The sequence below is a fragment of the Pteropus alecto genome, unplaced genomic scaffold, assembly GCF_000325575.1.
Source record: "Pteropus alecto unplaced genomic scaffold, ASM32557v1 scaffold98, whole genome shotgun sequence".
NCBI lineage: Eukaryota > Metazoa > Chordata > Mammalia > Chiroptera > Pteropodidae > Pteropus > Pteropus alecto.
This window is the reverse complement of record NW_006443570.1, coordinates 16341487-16346884: the sequence shown is the minus strand read 5'-3', so window position 1 is coordinate 16346884 and position 5398 is coordinate 16341487. Positions and strand designations below refer to the sequence as shown.

At 41.4% G+C, this 5398-nt stretch overlaps 1 long non-coding RNA gene across 1 annotated transcript in view; it reads right to left on the bottom strand.

Moving 5' to 3' along the window:
• The window catches only part of LOC112473188, a 31315-nt gene that overhangs the window by 17394 nt on the left and 8523 nt on the right, over positions 1 to 5398 (bottom strand). Inside the window, exon 2 of the long non-coding RNA XR_003043947.1 lies at positions 837 to 938. This is a non-coding gene — a long non-coding RNA (uncharacterized LOC112473188). The remainder of the gene's footprint in view (positions 1 to 836; positions 939 to 5398) is intronic.

The window sequence follows — 5398 nt, the reverse complement described above, 5'->3', positions numbered from 1 at the left end:
TTGAAATCATGTACCATGTTTTATCAGTTCCTGGGTGTTGCAAGCAGATAGCATATTGTCTTACGCAGAATAGACCTCTGATAAAACTTTGTTAAAGGATGAGAGGAAGAACAAGTGAGTGAGTGAATAAATGAATGAATGAATAAATAAATGAATAAAATCTTTCTCTCAGAATGTCACTGCTGTCTGATCAACATTGGTTATCACATCTGTCTTAGTTTCCTTCTAGGGAAAGTAGAGGTACTGAATAATGAGGGTGACAGAAAACTTCAGTCTGCTCAGACTAGAAATCCCTCTTCTCTTTGAAAGGGCCAGATGGTGTCAGTGAGGATAGAGAGACCTCTGGGCAGGAAGCAGGATCCTGATCACTGTTCTGGCCTTGGCCATCTGCCTGTAGGATTCCCTGGGGCGTAGCTGGGGATTTCTTTGTGGGACCTGGGCATGGGAGGCATGGCAGGCATGGCTGGGCAGTGAAAGGTGATCTAAATGTGTGATCCCGTTCAGTTACTTAATCACCGAATCTCAATGAGGGTGAATCCACAAGATTGTTGTAAGGATCTAAAGAGGCAAGACTGTTGGAGATGCTTATTACAGATAACTTTAATGATTATGAGTTTGTGTATGAGAGCAGTATAGCAAAAACCCCCAAAGTTAGAGAGATTTGCATCTGCTGTTTGCTATCCATGTGTCCCTGGCCGAGGTGCTTAACTTCTCTGAACCTTAGGTTCTCAACTATAAAATGGGAAAATAGAGTACCTATTACAGCAGGCTGGGTAGAAACCAGACATGAGAAAAAATATGCAAATGAGCTTGATCAACTAGAAAATGAAACATACCTTTAATGCAATAATGGAAAAGGCATCCTGAGGATGGCTCTTCTTTGGGAACTGGTCTTTGAGAGTTCTCCACATTGTGGGCACAAGCAAGCGTCCCTGTAGCTTTGGAACAGAAATATGAATGTCCAACAGTTAACATGCCCATGCCTCATTTTCCCTCACTAATGCTTCAGATGGTTGAAATCGTGTCTATAAAGAGCTCTGTGGCCAGTGTGTAACCCAGAGATATGACATTCTCCAGGCAACGTCTTCAATTTTAAAGGTATGAGTAGGAGTGACTGCAAGAGATTTATCCAGAATTCATGCTTGGAGATTCTGCAAATCCCTTACCAGAGGCACCTGGTACTCCAAGAACCTTGTGGTAGAGGAAAGACTCCTTTCCAGAAAAGGAGTCAGAGACCTAAATTTCAGTCCTAGCCCTGGTCACTAATTTGCTGTGTGACTTTGAGCAAGTCTCTGCCTTCTCTATGCTTCAAGATCTCCAATCTGCAAAAGGTGGCTTGGGTGCCATTGTCTCTTCCATGCCTTCTCAGTCTCAACCTAGACATCCAATGCATGTGTCAACCGACCTTTTTACCTGTGGCTAAACCCACTGGTGGAAGGGTAGTCTCTTAAGCTGATAGTGTATTAGGAACCCTGATCTCTAGTCAGCATGGGGAAAAGACCACAAGCAAAAAGTGAGGGTCTAGAGTCAGAGTTGCCTCTTGATTTCCCCCAAAGGTGTGGCTAAGAATCCCACAGCCCTCAGCAAGGTGGAAGACCTGTTTGCTTTGCAAAATGCAAATAATAGGGCAGAGAAAGGCTCTATTTCTGACTATCTTTTTCCTAGAAGGCCTAGAAACTAATATCACTCCTGGAAAATTGGTATCATCCTTCAAAATGGGATGTCTGATGTAATTGAAACTGCCAGTTTAGATGATGACAAATTCCCCAGAGATAAAAATGAAATGAAAGGAGAAAAATGGAGAACTAGAAAACCGACTCTAAGGAAAAATGAACAGCAAAAGCTGATGTTCAGAAAGGGAACCAGAGTCTGGATATTTGGCCCAGAGCAGCGAAGATAAGAATTACATTGCAAAACACATTTGAGAAGCAGGAGGGAAGAGGATGTGGTTTTGGCCGACATGTGAGAGCAGACCTTACTGCAGACCTCACTGGGTTTCATATCTGGGTGTCTGGACAACACTTTCTTGCCAAGAAACATGGCAAAGCAATATTGGAAAGTTCAAACGGGGCTGGTTGTAGATGCAGAACACCTGCTTTCCAATCCTTGCTCCATCACCTTCTTGCATTTAACCTTGGGCAGGTCATTTGACCTCTCTATATGATGGCATGATTGTCCCTGACCTGCTTGTTCTACAAGACTGTTATGACTATGAAGTAAAATAATGCAAATGCTTGGCTGTGAGCCTGAAGTCTGGTGTCCCTTCCAAGGGGGAATTTCCAAAACTGAGGTATTTCCTTCCTTTGCAGCTGCCTTGACAGTGAAGAAGTGATGGAACAAATGAAATTCAGAATTATAAAGAGATTCAGAGATTTATCATTTCCCTTCTGCAGAGTAGGACCCAAGGTAGCCAACTACTGAGCCAAGATATTACAGTGAGTCAGTGAGAAGGGTAAGTTTATTGGGTGGATGCTCAGTGCAGCTCAGACACAGTCAAACCACAGTCAAAAATCAGGAGCCAGATTTTTTTTTCAGATTTTGACTCCTTTATTTAGCTGAGATCTAACCACTCCCAGGCTCTCAATTCATTCATTCAGCAAATATATGCCTAGTATAGAGCTCATGTCTAGTAATTAAGTAATTAATTACTGCTTGTTAAGTGAAAAAATAAATGAATGGTGAATAAATGAATGAATAAATGTTAGCCCTGTCCTGGGTGCTGAGATAGAGTCAAAGAAGAATAGGTAGATCCGGCCTATACTCATTTATAATATGGTGAAGAAGTATACATTACTAACCTTTAAAATACAGAGTGCAATCAAGTATTGTAAACAGGAAAGTGCAGAATTTTAAGGGAAGACAAAGGATTGTGCGTTTGGAAAGGCTTCTTGGAGAAGGTCCAGCTATCTTTCCAGAAAAAAGAAACCATGCATTCAAGGGCCGTGTTCCGGGAAAGATGAGCCAATCGGTGTTACTACAGTCAAGGATATTTTAAAAGAGTGATTCCTGAGTGATATACAGCCTAAATGGTATGCTAGACCCATGTCAAGCCTCTTGATGGCCATACTAAAAAGTTCGGCTCCAAAAGGTAGATAGAGAGAGCTGCTGGAACATCTTTAGCAAATCAAATTGGTGGTTTGGGATAGATAAACTTTCCATCAGTACAAAGGATGAACTGGATGGTAGAGCTTCTCTTGCAAGAAATCACATTCAAATGTTTTAACAGAACTCAGACCGAGACAGGGTCATTTGGGATGAGGAAGAGGAAATGAATACATGAGACACTTCAAAAGTGCAGGGGACAGATCTTAGTGATAAACTGGATGTGAAAGGACATGGGGAGAAAAATCTAAAACTGGATCTCTGCTTTCTAGGTTGGCCATCAGGGTAAGCAGGCATCTGAATTCTCAGTAGAAGAAACAGATCTGAGAGTAGCGTGATGAGACCAGGGACTGTGGATCAGGATTTATCTGCATTCCTTACACTCAGCATGGTACCTGGCAGGGTAGGCACACACAGTAAGAACATCAAGGGATGGTTTGGAGAACTTTAAAAACCCTCCTCAAAAATTCTCCATAGATTCCTCCACCTAAAGTGACCCCTAAATGAATAAACTAATAATAATGTTCTTCTTCATGAAAATGCAACTTAAACATCAGTCCTATACTACATCTTCCAACCAACCTGATTCCTCAAAGCCCTCTTAGGTAGAAATTTTCATCTGCCACAGGGGTTTATTATATCTAGGTTGAAAGATGAAAATAAAGAAAGAAAGAAGAGAGGTGGGAAAAGGAGAAATACAATCAAGAAAGGATGAATTTCTTGAAGTTGAGTGGTGTGCAGGTATAAATGCCCAGTGGATAGATAGAAACACCAGTCGAGAGTTCATCTAAAGAGTAATTTACTGGATAATAAGAGTTTAAATGTGGGAGTCCATAAGAAAAAGAGTATAGACCTAGGATAAAAATTCTATTATAACAGGGACCAGACAGATAAGAGAGTAAAATGAGCCAAGCAATAGATAGTGGAGAGATTGTCGGGGAGAAAAGGGAAAGATAGTCTCTGGTAAACCTGTGATAATGTGCTTCATCCAAAGGGATGGGCCACCAGTTTGCAAATTCTTGTGACCAGTGAGAGCAAAAGTGTGAATCCTTAGAGAAGACCAGTATTTAGGAATGAACACAGAAATCAGTGAATACAGTGTAAAAAAGAAGAAGCAGAGAGTAATTGAGAAAAGAACAGAGCCCCAGACACAATAGAGGACAGGATTTTCTGAAAGAAGGAGTGGTGACAGTGTTAACTAGGCAGTAATTTCACATTAGATCAAGTTACGAAGAATTTTTTACATTAAGCAATGAGGAGGTCACTAAAGAGACCATACAAAATTCAGTTGAGTGATGGATGTAGAAAGTACACAGCAGCAAATTAAGGGATTAGTTGTGGGTATGAATGCAGAGACCACAAGTAAACATTAATTATTCAAGAATTTCAATAATTTTTCCCATAAATAAAAAGAAAGAGAGAAGGGAATAACTGCTTGAGGGAAGATGGGGTTATAGGAAATACATTTTTTTTTTTTTTAACAATGAAGAAGACTTGAGCATGTTGATTGGAAGAAGGGAAAGGAAAAGTAGCAAGAGGGAGATAGAAGAGGCATGGAATTAATGGAGAATGCCAGGTTCTGGAAAAGGCTGTAGGAGATTAAGGATATAAATTGATCAGTGATCCCCAATAAGAGGAATCGGCTCTTCTTCTAAAGCAAGAGAGAAGAGATTCGATAACATGAAGATGGATTTAAGTTTTGATATGGGCATGGAGGAGAGCATTGAGGGAATGTCATAGTCCCTGCTTTTAATGGGGAATATATTGTCTCCCACGAGTGCTGAAGCCTGAGGCTAGAGCAAGAGATGAAAGGGAATGGTGAAGGTGTGGAATGCCACTGTGGAGTATAGCAGAAAGAAAGAACTAGGGATATATGAAAGGATTGCTGGCATCGTCAACAAGGGGAGCGAGACTTCCAGAAATCCTGATCGCCTAGGAGTGATCAAGAATAAGGGGGATGATCAGATGATTTAGGCACTGGCGAGTGAGGAGACAAAATCAGAGAAATGGAGAATCGGTACGGTGGTGAGAAGTGAGTCTAGGAAGGAAAGGAAGCCAGGTAAAAAGTGAGGGTGCTGGAGGAGTCGACGTAGATGTAGAGCTGACATGGTAGATAGAGAATTGCTGAAGAGGAAGGAAGCGGAAGGCTGTGGTCAAAGAAATGGATTACTAAGTTGAATGCCACGAAATGGAGAAGTTCGGGAAGATGACAAAATCTAGAGAGTGGCCGTGGAGCAGTGGCTGCGATGAATTCATTTGAAGAGAGACCCGGGGGATGTTAGAGAACTTCCCTATT